Raw genomic sequence first — 14,715 nt, 5'->3', positions numbered from 1 at the left:
CACCTTATAACCCTAGACCTTATAACCCAGGGAGGGGGAGACCGTTCAGGAACTGTAATGAGACAAATGCTACCGAAACGGCAGGAATAAAGTACTACGGTCAGACGGAGGAGAAAGTCATTCATTTTGTCTGAGAGGGCTGGGAGGGTTCTGCGTATGAGGTAAAGTAACACTGACACTGGGCCATGAAGAATGACTAAGAAATCTGCCAGTTCTGGGGCACCTGGATGGCTCAGCCAGTTAAGCGTATGCCTTTGGCTCGGGTCACGATCCCAGGGTGCTGGGATCAAATCCCGCATCAGGCTCCCTGCTCATCCAGGAGTCTGCTTCTCTCTCCCCTCCCTTGCTGGTGCTCTCTTGCTCTCTCTTTCTGTCTCTCAAAATGAATAAATAAAATCTTAAAAAGAAAACAACAGAAATTCACTAGTTGAGGGAGTCTCAAACTTTTGCAGGCATCAGTACCAAACGGATTAAATTCAGGAAGAAATGGATAGTTACGGGGCACAATCAAACCCATCACATGCAAACCTTTGTTGAATGAATGGTTTCTTTAGCTTTCCTCATGTGTCATTTCTGTAGGAAAGAAAGTTGTGTTCAGTGGAAAACTGCACATTATCCAGAGACCAGTTATCCCATCTACCACAGCTAGTTTAGCACTGTGAAGCCTAAGTAAGCGAGAGCAAGACAGAATCATTCCCACCTACACACAGGCTCTATTCTGTCTGGCGGAAGCTCCACTGATTCCCCTGCGAAAAAACCACTTCTGCTTCCATTTGCTCATTTATTCATTCTTTCAGTATTGCTTATCTATAATTCAACACTGTTGATCTATAAGTTTTTTAAAAATTCTCTTTGAACTGGTTAGAACATCTGCCTGGTTCCCTCACTGAATAACGACAATAAAGTCTGTAACACATGTTCATTTTATATCTGTATGACAGTCACGAATTTGCCAAATTCTAAATATTATCTGTTAACAGTTTCAAACTCTGAAGGAAAAGCCAATTTTAAAGCTAAATATCTTATACTAGAACATGGAAAACTATGGGAAGCTACCCAAATTCTTTCGAAAGTAGAGTATTTCTCATACCGAAAACTGATGAACATGTCTCCAAAATATATAGAGACTAATTTTATTTCTGAATAAAAAGATATCATCTCTCATATTTTTGAATAGGTATTTGAATATTTGAATAAATATATTTAAAGATTTATTTGAGACAGAGAGAAAAAAAAACACATGCATGAGCAAGCACAGTCCCAGCTGAGCGGGGAGGCCCCCCGCAGGGCTCAATTCCAGCACCCGGAGAGCAGGACCGTCATGACCTGAAGCCAAGACCTGGACGCTTAACTGACAGAGCCACCTGGGTGCCCCAGGATAAGTTTTTTAATTTTTAAAAATTTTTAAATTAATATCTAATGTATTATTTGCCCCAGGGGTACAGGTCTGTGAATCGTCAGGCTTGCACACTTCACAGCACTCACCATAGCACATACCTTCCCCAGTGTCCATCACCCAACCACGCCATCCCTGCCCCTCACCCCAGCAACCCTCAGTTTGTTTTGTGAGATTAAGAGTCTTATGGTTTGTCTCAGAATAAGTATTTTTGATATAAAACTTCATCAAGTTTTATCTTTACCCAAAATTACTAATTCTTCTTTTTTTTTAAGATTTGTATTTATTTATTTGAGAGAGAGAGATCACAAGTAGGCAGAGAGGCAGGCAGAGAGAGGAAGGGAAGCAGGCTCCCTCCCGAGCGGAGAGCCTGATGCGGGGCTCGATCCCAGGACCCTGGGACCACGACCCAAGCCGAAGGCAGAGGCTTTAACCCACTGAGCCACCCAGGCGCCCCAAAATTACTAATTCTTGATTGTTTTTATATATCCATAGTTTATGCCTTTAAACAAACAAACAAACCCAAGACAACAATTATTGTGGTCTTTGGATCTTATAGGTACGTCTATCGAGTGGATCAGACAGATCCCTTGGCTGTCTTCTCTATACATGGATCGATCATCAGGGAGCCTGTCCAAAACACGCCAGTAGCTACTTCAATAATTTTCTTAAATGACCATTGTTTAAGGAATATTTAGCCAAATTTGTAAAAACAAACGGAGTTTTCAAAGTGTAGTCAGTCCCTCAGTGAACTACGAAACCACAAAAATGTTTTCTGATCAATTAGAGAATGTGAATCAGGAAAAAAGTTACCCAGCCACAGGTTTTATTATTTTTTAAAAAGATTTTAAAAATTTATTTTACAGAGAGGGGGAGAGAGAGAGCGCACATACATGGGCAGGGGAGGGACGGAGAGGGAGAGAAGCCTCAAGCAGACACCCCCACCTAAGTGTGGAGCCCAAGTCGGGGCTCGATCCCATCACCCACAAGATCATGACCCAAGCTGAAACAAGTCAGACGCTTAACTGACTGAGCCACACAGGTGCCCCTCAGCATGGATTTTAATATCAACAAATTTGGTCTTGGAAGAGCTTGCCACCTAGAATTTTCCCTTTACTGAATTTAGTTCATATTCAAAACGGAAGTCAGTGCCTTACTCTCAGCTTTAAAACCTCGGTTTTGCCAACTGTAGTTTGGCAGGCAAGTGACTTTTTAGAACGAAAATATCTCACACTTAGAGATTGCAACTGTAGGGAATAAAATTCGGAATAAATGAATAAGAAGAATGAACCACAACTAAGTATGAATTATTTCAGAAAAGTAAGGATGGGTCAGATATTTTTAAAAAGATATACGTATTCATTGTTAGAGATGGGGGAGTAGGGGGAGGGAGAGAATCTTGATCAAACTTCCTGTTGGTCAGGGAGCCCAATGTTGGGCTAGATCTCAGGACCCCGAGATTATGACCTGAGCCAAAATCAAGAGTCGGATGCTTAACCAACCGAGGCATGCTAATAAACTTCTTTGTTTTCTTTCGTTCATCTGCCTTTTGTCACCCCAATTTACAGGGTCCCAGGTAAAGAGCTTAAGAGGGTATAAGAACAAAGATGTTTTCCTCCTTGCAGTTTCTACACCCATTCCTGCTGGGGGTGGGGGAGGGATGGGTGGCTGGGGGATGGACATGGGGAGGGTATGTGCTATGGTGAGTGCTGTGAAGTGTGTAACCTTGGTGATTCACAGACCTGCAGCCCTGGGGTAAATCATACAATAGGTGTTAATAAAATAAAATTAAAAAAATAAAATGCCAATGTTTATTCATAAGATAAAAAAAGTAGCAGGAGCATTAAGGAAACCAGGAATAGTAAGCTATTTCCGTTTCTTTTTTCAGTAAGCTCTTTCCTTAACATGAACTTAAAAAAGATCTTTCTAAAATCAATAGCCGGGTCGGGGGTGCCTGGGGGGCTCAGTCATCTGGGCATCCAACTCTTGGTTTCAGCTCGGGTGATGGTTTCAGGGTCCTGGGATGGAGCCCCGCGTCAGGTCCTTGGCGGGGCTGGAGTCCGCTTATCTGCCTCTTCCTCTGCCCCTCTCTGACCTCATACCCACTCTCTCTCTAAAATAAGTAAGTCTTTATAAAAAAATAAATAAAAACAACAGAACCATTCGTAACCATGAAACCATAATAAGGCATTCGCATAAAATCAGGAACAAATTAAGGGGGACTCCTTGAGTGCTTACTCAGTGATGTTCTGGAAGCTGTGGGCAGCGCGGGGACACACCACGAGGCCCACGGGCACGACACTGGGGAGCAGGAGGCAGGACCCCGTGTCCTGAGCCCTCAGCTCCCCCGTGCGCAGGGCTTGACTGAGAAACTGTCAGATGTGACACGGAAGGGAGCCAGTGGCCGGATGGAAACCGAACGTGCGGACACCCCAGCTTCCCGCGCGGCAGGAATGACCACGACACGAGATGGACCAGGGGAGAAGCCGCTCGCAGCGCCCAGTGTAACGTCTGAAGGAGGAACGTTGCTGGAAGGTAGAAAGATCCCGACACACGAAGAGGCGGTAAAAAGCTGTCGGTTCTGTGCAAACTGCTCAGGGCAACGTGTCTCTACACGGGGTCGAGGGAACAACCCCTTGATGGTTATTAAAATGCAGACTCCTGGGCCGAACCCGGACTCAACAGAATCACGGGAGGCGGAAGGGGAGGTTTTCAAGAAAACGGTTCTCACCAAGCTCCCTGAGGGACCCCGACACACACGAAGGGTCAGCGACCCCAGCTCTGTGAGGTTCCCCAGCATCTCAGTCCGACCGCAGCACCGTGTGCGGTGGGAGTCCACGGGGCCGCAGATGGTGAAGTACATACGTGCGGCACATCATACACTTGAGCAATAAAAATAATGTGATTTTTTGACAAAAAGCAACAAACAACTTAGCTGAAGAGTCCAAAGACAGATTCCCGTTTTAAGTTACAAAAGTAGATTAGTTTTCACGGGTCAATTACGGCATCATCAGGAACTGGCTGCATCTTTTAAAACCCAATACGGAAGCTACGTTTGGGATGATCTGATGCTCCACACAAGGGAGACAACTTGACTAGAGAGGCCGCAGGTACATGTGTGTAAAGAGTAATTATATTACTTAAAATGAGGTTAAAAATTATTTATTTTTCTTTTGTTTTATTTTATTTTTATTGGTGAGGGCGGTGGGCAGAGGGAGAGAGAAAGAATCCTAAGCAGGCTCCACGCTCAGCATAGAACCCAATGCAGGGCTCGATCCCACAACCCTGAGATCATGACCTGAGCCAAAATCAAGAGTCTGATGCTTGGGGCGCCTGGGTGGCTCAGTGGGTTAAAGCCTCTGCCTTCGGCTCAGGTCATGATCTCAGGGTCCTGGGATCAAGCTCCGCATCGGGCTCTCTGCTCAGCGGGAGCCTGCTTCCTCCTCTCTCTCTGCCTGCCTCTCTGCCTACTTGTGATCTCTGTCTGTAAATAAATAAATAAATAATCTTAAAAAAAAAAAGTCTGATGCTCACTGACTGAGCCACCCAGGTGCCCCAAAATGGTGTTTTGTTTTGTTTTATGATCAGTCAGGTGCACACCCAGAAATCCATGGGGAGAAGTCTGGAAGTGAAAGACACTGATTCTACTCACAGGTCCTCGCAAAGGGAGCTACGGCATTCAACTCAGGGGGTGCCTGGGAGGATGCGCAAGGAGTGGGCTCAACCAAGCAGGTGGGGAGCAGAGAGGGAAGTGGGGGGAGAGGGAGAACCCATGTGCAAGTGCCTTAATTGGGGGTCAGAGGGGAGGGCACAAATACAAGAAGGGAAGGCATTTCACTGGTGCACTTGAATGTCCCTAGGTCACAGTCAGGGGAGGGTGAGAAGGGGTGCCCGTGGCAGGCACCGGCTTTATCACACTGGTGCACCCGGCTGTCTGGGCAAGGGGACTCGGAGGCTGCTGAGGCACAGGAAAGTATGACGTTTTTCGAAGTTAGATGCAATCGATCCTATGATGCCTCCACATCATTAACAATAAAAATGGGACAGACAACGCTTGCCTCTGGGCTGCGGAGATGTTAAGGGTGAGTGGGACAGCTTGACTGAGCCACTGGAAGGCAACCTTTGATAAAGGTGACAGCCCAGAAACGTCTCATTGGGCATCTGATGACAGCAAGTGCAACCTCCTCCATGGGCAGCAGCTGAGGGAACAGACCAGGTAGCTCTGATTTTAAGGGGATCTGTTGGAAGGTGCTGGTTCCCTTCTGAGCGATCTTTACCTTTTGGCCCATTCCTCATGGTCTGGCCTGTACCCGCCCAGAGTTAATCATGTCGAACAGCAAGAGGTACCCAAATGGACAAAGCCCTCCATCCCTGGCTGGTAAAGGGTCAAGGGCCAGTCTGTTAGCATCTGGGTTAAAGACCCGTGGATTTGTTGCATCAGGGACCGTGTTTTGTGCAGCCTCTGGAGGATCTGACAGGGCTGCTGCAGGGTGCTGGCTGGCAGTTCGAGGTGAGTCTGCTGGGGAAAGGCGGTTATGCTGGCACCGGGGCCGGCTGCTCCTGGGGTGACGGCGAGTGCTATCGCGACAGGAACGAGGGCGTTTGCCCGGTGTTCCTGGGTGGATGGAAACAGGAAAGTACCTGGTGGGTAAAGAAGCACGGGAGTCCCCAGCGCAGGCTCTGTGCCCTGGGGTAGGTTCCAATGGGGGAGAATGCAGGGGAGAACCGACGCACGCGAAAGTTCTGGGTCTATGAGTCTGGGCCCCAACAGTACCCGGAGGTGTCACTATTTAGAGTACAATGTGCCTGTGGAAAGAGGTGTTGTGCTCAACCCCAGGGAAGATGCTTGCCGTGGTCAAGGCTGGAGATACAAGGCAAGAGCTTATGGGGGAAACCTGGGGGAGGGGCAGGTAGGAAAAGGAAAAGGCATCAAGGAGTGGGTGATCCTCTCCCCGGGGGTGGGGTGACAGACACCAGGCAGGGGCCTCCTGAGGAAAGCAACAGTCTCCACCATTTCAGTAACCTGTACCAGATTTCTCCTGAGGCATGGAAGTGCTGGGCGTGCAGAGATCCAGGAGTATACGAGAACCGTGGGCCAAAGCAGACAGCAAACTCAGGCAGAAAAGCAAAAAATATCCTGTGTCCACTTTGTGCCATAGGAGGGGCGGGTCCTGTGTGTCCCCGGGGTGGAGAGTTTAGTGTAAAGAGTGAAGTCACCTCCAATTTGGTGAGGTCTTGGACTGGAATGACATCGTCTGGGGCCATGTCAACTCCAACTGGGAGATTCTGGGCCGGAGCAATGCTGTCTGGGGTGTGGGACTGGGTCCCACCTGAGTGGGTCTCCAGACTGTAAACCAGCGACGGCGCCCGGACCAGCGGGAACCAGACCAACAGTCAGCAGGACGGGGATACGGTCACACCTGCCACGGCGTTTGTTTTAGTTTTTGGTGAAAGTTTAGGTTCAAATGGGCCCCCATCACAGAAGCAAGCTTTCTGGCGGGTGGGATAACGTATGGTCAGTGAGTCCCACGAGAGTATGTGCCCTTCTTCTGGCCTCAGCCCTGAGATGGGGATAAGATTGAACTTTTATAAAAGTAAGGCGCGGGGGGGCTCCTGGGTGGCTCAGTGGGTTAAGTGTCCGCCTTCGGCTCAGGTCATGATCTCAGGGTGCTGGGATCGAGTCCCGCATCGGGCTCTCTGCTTCTCCCTATACCTCTGCTGCTCCCCCTGGCTCCGGCTCTCTCTCTCTCAAATGGATAAATAAAATCTTTATTTAAAAAAAATAAGTTAAGGCCTGGGGCAGGATAGAGAACTTTAATCTGTTGTACTTGTATTTGAAAAGAACACCGTATTTCTCTCAACTAAACCAAGTACCTGGGACCTTCCGTGAACATTCTCTCGACTACCTTCTTTCAAGAGTCCGGCATTATGTATTCTGAAAAGTGAAAATGTGTGCCTTGTTCCAACCAGTGATGTCTGTAACTCTGAAGGGGACAAGGAGTGTCCTGGCAAGGCCACGTGTTTGTGGCCTTAGTATACGCTGAGGAATGCGTGATTTAGAATTAGATTTTGGCGATCTGTGAGGCAAGAGATTTCTCAACTATCTTTCTTGAAGGAGCTAATTTTTAGGCAATGGCCCAACAGTTTATAATAAATGTGAGGACGAGGCCATAACCTGCCGGGGCATCTGGTGCTAAGATGACCACCTGACATTTGGCCATGTATGTTGTTGTTTCTCAGGTCCCATCCTTTACCGGGGACGTTCTGGTGAGGGACAGAGAGCAACAACATTCCGCTGACCTCCAGCGCGCGTGAGGCCTGGCCGTGCCATCCACACAGGATGTGAACTCCCAGGGCTTCCCTCAGTCAGTCCGGAGAGGTTCTCCAAGTAGCCCAGGGCACTGGGGAAGTGGCGACCTCTTCAGCACCCTGGCCTCTGGTGGGAAACTGAGGACCGCGGAGCCACCTACTCCTGCTGATGGAATATGCCAGAGGGTCCGAGTGTGGCTCCTTGTTGTCTTAAGGAGGCCTCAGCAGACATAGCAAGGGTGTTGTTTTAACCCAAAGCAGAGGGTGCGACAGGGTACAGAGGGCCCCAGGCTCAGGGTCTGTGAGAGTCTCTATTGCCAGGAGAGCCCAGCGGTAGCCAGTCCACTTGGTGTCCCGAGGGAGCACAGCAGGAGACGGAGGGGGCGGTTTCCTCAGAAGCCCGGGGGCAACCAGCGGCCAGCACAAGCACAAGTGGCCCGGAGGTTCCAGGAGCATGGGAAGAGGCTGCCCAAACCGCTACGGTGAAGGAGTTTTTGAAGACACTAATGGGAGTGCCTGCTGATTTTCTTACGTTTTTCCAGTTTATTTATTCATGTAAGGAATCTCTAAGCCCAACGTGAGGCTCGAACTCACGACCCCCGGATCAAGAGTCCCACGCTCTTCCGACTGAGCCAGCCAGGCACCGCCGCTGTTCAGTTTAATTAAGTAACATTGGTAAATGAGGAGTATGCAGTGGCCACGACCCAGAAAGCACTGGATGGTATTAGACTCAAGTGTCATTAATATGTGTATCAAGTGCGTCTTCTTGAAAAGGACGTTATCGATTTAATGACCTGGAGGACGGTAGATGTCTGCGGGGTCGGAAGGACGGTGTGATGGTGAAGCTGTGGAAACACCCCACCAGCCACTGAGAAAAGGCATCCGGTGTCCCTTCAGGGGGGAGGCGCACCGCAGCTGACCTAGCGGCCCCGACTGGAACGCGTGAGCCGCCCTGTGAGAGCAGAAGCTTACGGTGGTCGGCTGAGCACAGTCAGTACCTTCAACCACGCTGGGTGCTGGGTGCTGGGTACAGGGCCGGCGGGCATGGCCACAGCACCAAGCTTTAATACTCCACCAGGAGGCCCTGTTACTTTTCAGATTTAAGAACCGGCAAAATTAGACTGTCAAATGGATAGGCAGAGGGGATAATCACTCCTGTATGTATGAGGTTTTATATAATGAGTTTTTATCTCTGAAGGTCCTATTTTAATTTATTTGGGGCCAAATTAAGAATCTTAACTGGGATCCATGGGGTTCCATTTACCAAGCCAATTTGTAAAATGCCCAAAACTTATGTTAACTTTAATTTACTGTTCATTATATTCGAGCATCTCTGTCTAACATGGGATATTTTAGGTCAGTGAGTGCTATGACTGTGGGAAATTAAGGCAACCTACAGTTAAAGTGATGCATACTTATTTCCCCTCTATTTTATATCGAGTTCCTTGTAAGATTATCAGGACATATGTTTACATTCAGTAGGATGGAGGCACCTGGGTGGCTCCATCAGGTAAGTGTCCAACTCTTGGTTTCAGCTCAGGTCATGATCCCACAGTCGTGGGACAGAGCCCCGCATCAGGCTCTGTGCTCAGTGTGGAGTCCGCTTGGGATTCTCTCTGGCGTCCCTCCTGCTCAGTCTCTCTCTCAAATAAGTAAATAAAATCTAACGAACAAACAAAACCCTCAGTGGGATGCCCAGATATAACTCTAATTTGAGCCCCAGTATTAGACCCAAGAAGTTTGTCAATCGGTACATTTTAGCGAATGTTAAAATTAATGAAGCACGTGGACCGGAGAAGCACGGACGCCGACCGGCACCTGCCAGTCCCCGCGGACACTCCTCGGTCTGGGCTCCGCGTTCTCGCCCCGCTCCCCCTGCTCCCGGCCTCTCCCTCTCCCTTTCTCGTCTCTGAAATAACTAAGTACATAAGTAAAATCTTTAAAAAAATAATAACAACAACAAAAGAAATTCTTCAGTCTATAAAAACTATCTAATTTTGGATTCCAATTGGATCAAATTATAGAAACTTGTTTTATGTTAATTATACACACATACCATATACAGAAATACTTTAAATTTATTTTTCCTTATACTTAGGGTTGTTTTTTTTTTTTAAGGATTTTCTTTGTATATTTGGCAGAGAGGGCAAAAGAGGGCACAAGCAGGGACAGCGGAGGAAGAGGAGAAGCCGGGTCCCCGCTGACGTGCGGCTTGGGCCCCGGACTCTGGGACCATAACCTGAGCGGCCGACGGATGCTCAGCCGAGACGCCCGGCGCCCCTGTTCTTGTGGTGCGCGCGCGTGTGTGCGTGTGTCCGTGCGCCTGCGTCCGTGTGTTCACGTGTGTGCGCCTGCGTGTGCGCACGTCCGTGTGCGCGCGCGCGTGCGCCCGTATGTGTTCACGTGTGCGTCCGTGTGTGTTCACGTGTGCGCGCGTGCGTCCGTATGTGTTCACGTGCGCGCGCGCGTCCGTGTGTGTTCACGTGTGCGCGTGCTTACGCGAGTCACTCAGGACTTGCACTGGGTCCGCTCGGCGGCGTCTGCGCGGCCCAAGAGGCTGAAAGTACTTTTCCCTTTGGGCTCGGGGCCCGTCAAGGTCCACTTTCTCCCCTGCCCACCCCACCCCCCCCCGCTGTTTTTCCCGCGTTTCAGGCTTTCAGCCCCAAAGCCCACGCCCTTAGTTTTGTGTCCGACTAGAAAGAGGCCGGAGGAGGCGAGGGTCTCCGGGCAGCGCCCCTGCGCCGCGGAACCCCTCCCCTTCCCCCGGTTCGCCCCGAGCCCCGGCGTGCAGGGCGGGCCCCGCGGGACCCCACGGCGTCGGCAGCTGCAGGGGCGCCGCGAGAAGGGGCTGCCACGCCGGGAGCGGGGACACCGACAGGGCCCCTGGGTGGACCCCGAAGCGGGGGCACCGGACACAGGACGGGACGCGGGTCACTCTCCTGAGCGTCACCCACGGACACGGGGCAGCGCGGAGAGTCACCAGCGCGCACGGGGAGGGGGGGCACTGACGGCCGCGACGCCCTCCCGGGACCCGCCGCGACTCCTCCGACGGCAGCGGGGCGGGGGACTCAGCCGGGACCGCGGCCGCCGCACGCGGGGGGCCCGGGAGCCGCGGCGCAGCCGGAGCGGCCGAGACGTCCCGCGGGGTTTCCCGTTCGTGCTCGGGGCCACGCGTGAGGAGGGACAGTCACCGGCGCCTCCACCCCGCGCGCGCGACCGACGGCGTCTCACCGCGAAGGCGCGGGCGAAGGCGGGAGACGACACGAGGACGCGGGGGGCCCGGGGGGGGGGGGGGGGGGGGAGCGCAGCGGCGGGAGGGGCGGGGACTCGGCGCGTCCCAACGTCCCCAGGTCACCGTCGGGGGGCGTCGGGCCGCGGGGGAGGAAAGTCGGGGGAAAAGCCCGGGGGTAGGGGGGCGTCGGGAGAGGCGGGGGGGGGGTCCTGTCGAGCCGCTCACAGCCCGCGAACACCTGCGCGGAGGCCCGCAGCCGCCCGTCGGACGCGCTCGTGGGAAGGGCCTCCCCGTCCGAAAAGGGAAGCGCCCGCGCAGACCCCGACCGAGGGCTCCCGGGGGCGGGGTCGCAGGCTCCGCCGTGAGGAGCAGCCGCGGGTCTGGACTGACACCACCGCGGCGGCGTCGCGGACGCTCCGACCGACACGACCCCTCGCGGTGGCCCGAGCGGCGCACTGTGCAAGGGCAGGCTTTGCCCCCGCCGCCAGCCCTCGGCGGCCCGCAGCGCTCCGGCCCCGTGAGGACCACCCAGAAGGTCTCCCGACCGCGTCGGACGTGCGGGAGCCGCGGAGCCCACCTCCGCTTGCTCATGACCGCGCTGACCACACCGACGTGCGGAAAATCTGTCCTAAAATGGGGGAAACGCCCTTCTACCTAGACCCTTACGTCATACCCGTAGGTAAATTCCAGGTGAAACAGAGTCGAGTGTAAAACCTGAAGCTGTAACATGGCTGGGAAACTTAGGAAAATATTTCAGGTACGGGCTGGAGAGGGAAGCACAAAGGGGAAAAATCACAAGAGAAATACTGATATCCTTGAGCACACACGGCCCAAGTTTTGTAAAATTAAAAGGTAAAGGACAAACTGGGAAAATACTTAAAAGCAGCATGACAACAGGCTAACATTCTTCGTATATAATGACAGTGTCAATAAGAAAACAACTAATGTGTCAAAAGAAAAATGGGCAAAGGGCTTGAACAAAGATTTCACAGAATTACAAATGTCCATAATAAGTACATAAGAATGTTGTCAACTTGCCCAACAACGGATGGAATGAAATGTAAAAATAATGAGTTTCCATTTTACTCCATCCAAGAGGCAAATGTGTGTGTGTGTGTGTGTGTGTGTGTTTGAATGATAAACTTAATGCGGGTGAAGATGTAGATAAATGGGTACTCTCTATACCACCAATGATAAACGAGCCAGGACCTCTTACACATTCTGTAAAACAATATAGTCCTAAGTAGGAAGAAGCTTAAGAAGGCTCCTATCTTTCACTTAGTATTTATACTCATAGAAAGTACACTGAGTTGAACTGCGTCCTCTTCGAAAAAGACCTGAGTCTAACCCTTGACTGTATCTGGAAACAGGACCTCTGCCGGTGTAACGAAGTACGGTGAGAAGATACGTCACACATTTAGGGGGGACCCCAAGTCCAATGACTGGTGTCCTTATAAGAAAAGGAAAGGACACAGAGACACACTCAGGAAAGAAGGCCATGTGAAGACTGGAGTGATGCTACCACGGTCCCAGGAGCTCCGGGAGCCACGAGAAACCAGAAGAGGCAAGGACAGTGTCTCTCCCCAGGGCCTTCAAAGGGAGCAAGGCCTGGCTGACACCCTGGTTTTGGGTGTTTGACCTCTGGAACAATAAAAGAATACATTTCTGCTCTTTTAAGCCACTAAGATTGTGGCAGCTCTTGGAAACTAATACACTACGGAAACAACCGTTGATATAAGGAAAGGTTTATATGTAGAGATGTTCATCTTTGCATGATTTGTAACAGTAAAAATTAGGAAAAACTTAAAGCAATGAAAATAGAGGAAGGGTTAAATAAGCTAGAATATACCTATAGTATATCGTACAGCCATTAAAGAATGTCTTTTGAAGAATTTCAAATGCCACAGGAAAATGTTTACAGCATACAAACAGAAAATTCAGAATACAAGAAGTGGAAGTACCATGTGACCCCCAAATGCACATGAACTACCCTGACGGGTAACAGGAGTAAAAAGTCCCAAATGGAAAACATCACATAAAGTCAACAATATACTGAAAGAAAATAAAACCATGACCCAGGAGAGTTTATACCAGGAGATAGATAATCATTATTGTCAATGTAATGTAATATGTCAAGAAACCGAATAAGAAACACCCTAAGAGAATATTGAAAAGATAATAAGATTCAGTGCCCATCCCTTACAAAATACCTAGGAAAATTAGAAATAGAAGGATTCTATGAGGGGCGCGTGGGTGGCTCAGTTTGTTAAGTATCTGCCTTCGGTTCAGGTCATGATCTCGGGATCCTGGGTTGGAGCCCCACGTCGGGCTCCCTGCTCAGTGTGGAGCCTGCTTCTCCCTCTCCCTTTGTCCCTCCCTACCACTCGTGTTTTCTCTCTCTCTGCTCTCAAAACCAGCTGAATGAATACTGTTACCATGATTATTCACACTGTCTTGAAAGTTTTTACTAATTCAGTAAGACAAGAGAAATAAGGGGTCTAGTTATAAGAAATATAGAAGTAGAGTTATTTTCTACTACAAAAATAGGATCAGAGAATTAATTAAAATATTACTGGAGTTAATGAAAGTTCATATAAAGGGTTGGATAAAAGATAAAAATTCAAACAACTTTTAATTATACAGAAAAAATGGAAACAAAAGATTTTTAATAGCATTGAAAAACTATAAAATATCTAAGACTATCTGTAATAAGAGATATACATGAAAAACCCCACAAAACTCTGCGACACACAAAAACTTAAATAAATGTTCCTGGAGGGTTAATTAGAGTACTGTGAAGAAAGCCACTCTTGCCACATTAATTTAGATATATCCAGAATTCAATTAAAAAAACAACTCAAGGGGATTAATTTGGAATTTGACAGTATTTCTAAAGTTCATCTGGAATGAAACACATTATAGTCGAGATACAACCACATATAAGAATTTGTGTTTAAGAACCTTTTCTAAAACCTACTTAATAATCCTGAAGGAAGTTAGTTTTATTTGGAGATTTCACAAAATAAGTCAATGTCTCTGCCTGTTCTTTCGGCTATTAAATTAATAAAAGATTAGCATTCATTACTTTAGAGACTTCAAAACTGAAGGATATTTCCTTTAAAAAGTTGTTTTATTCTGTGTGTTATTTCTTTGCATTTTATTCCTTTTTACCCTGGTTAATTTCCTCTAGGGAATGTGAGCCCCTCCAAAGCTTTGTGGCTATTTAAAAGTACCCCTGGTACTTCTAAATCTTTTAATTTACTGATGCAACTTTATTTTTTTTAAATCATTTTTTAAAATTTATTTTCAGCATAACAGTATTCATTGTTTTTGTACCACACCCAGTGCTCCATGCAATCCGTGCCCTCTCTAATACCCACCACCTGGTTCCCCCAACCTCCCACCCCCCCACCTCTTCAAACCCTTCAGATTGTTTTTCAGAGTCCACAGTCTCTCATTGTTCACCTCCCTTTCCAATTTCCCCGAACTGCCTTCTCCTAACTCCCCATGTCCTCCATGCTATTTGTTATGCTCCACAAATAAGTGAAACCTGATAATTGACTCTCTCTGCTTGACTTATTTCACTCAGCATAATCTCTTCCAGTCCCGTCCATGTTGCTACAAAAGTTGGGTATTCATCCTTTCTGATGGAGGCATCATACTCCATAGTGTATGTGGACCACATCTTCCTTATCCATTCGTCCGTTGAAGGGCATCTTGGTTCTTTTCATAGTTTGGCGACCGTGGCCATTGCTGCTATGAACATTGGGGTCCAGAT

General features: G+C 49.0%; 1 protein-coding gene and 1 non-coding gene across 3 annotated transcripts in view; both read right to left on the bottom strand.

The window, feature by feature from the left end:
• The window catches only part of LOC111149132 (transmembrane protein 150C), a 79,080-nt gene that overhangs the window by 37,424 nt on the left and 26,941 nt on the right, over positions 1 to 14,715 (bottom strand). The window lies entirely within an intron of this gene.
• On the bottom strand, positions 8,275 to 8,347 carry TRNAK-CUU. The gene has a single exon. It is a non-coding gene; the product is annotated as a tRNA-Lys (tRNA).

This window comes from Enhydra lutris, unplaced genomic scaffold (genome assembly GCF_002288905.1).
Source record: "Enhydra lutris kenyoni isolate GAN:26980312 unplaced genomic scaffold, ASM228890v2 scaffoldscaffold21, whole genome shotgun sequence".
Taxonomy (NCBI): domain Eukaryota; kingdom Metazoa; phylum Chordata; class Mammalia; order Carnivora; family Mustelidae; genus Enhydra; species Enhydra lutris.
This window is presented reverse-complemented; position numbering and strand designations above follow the sequence as displayed.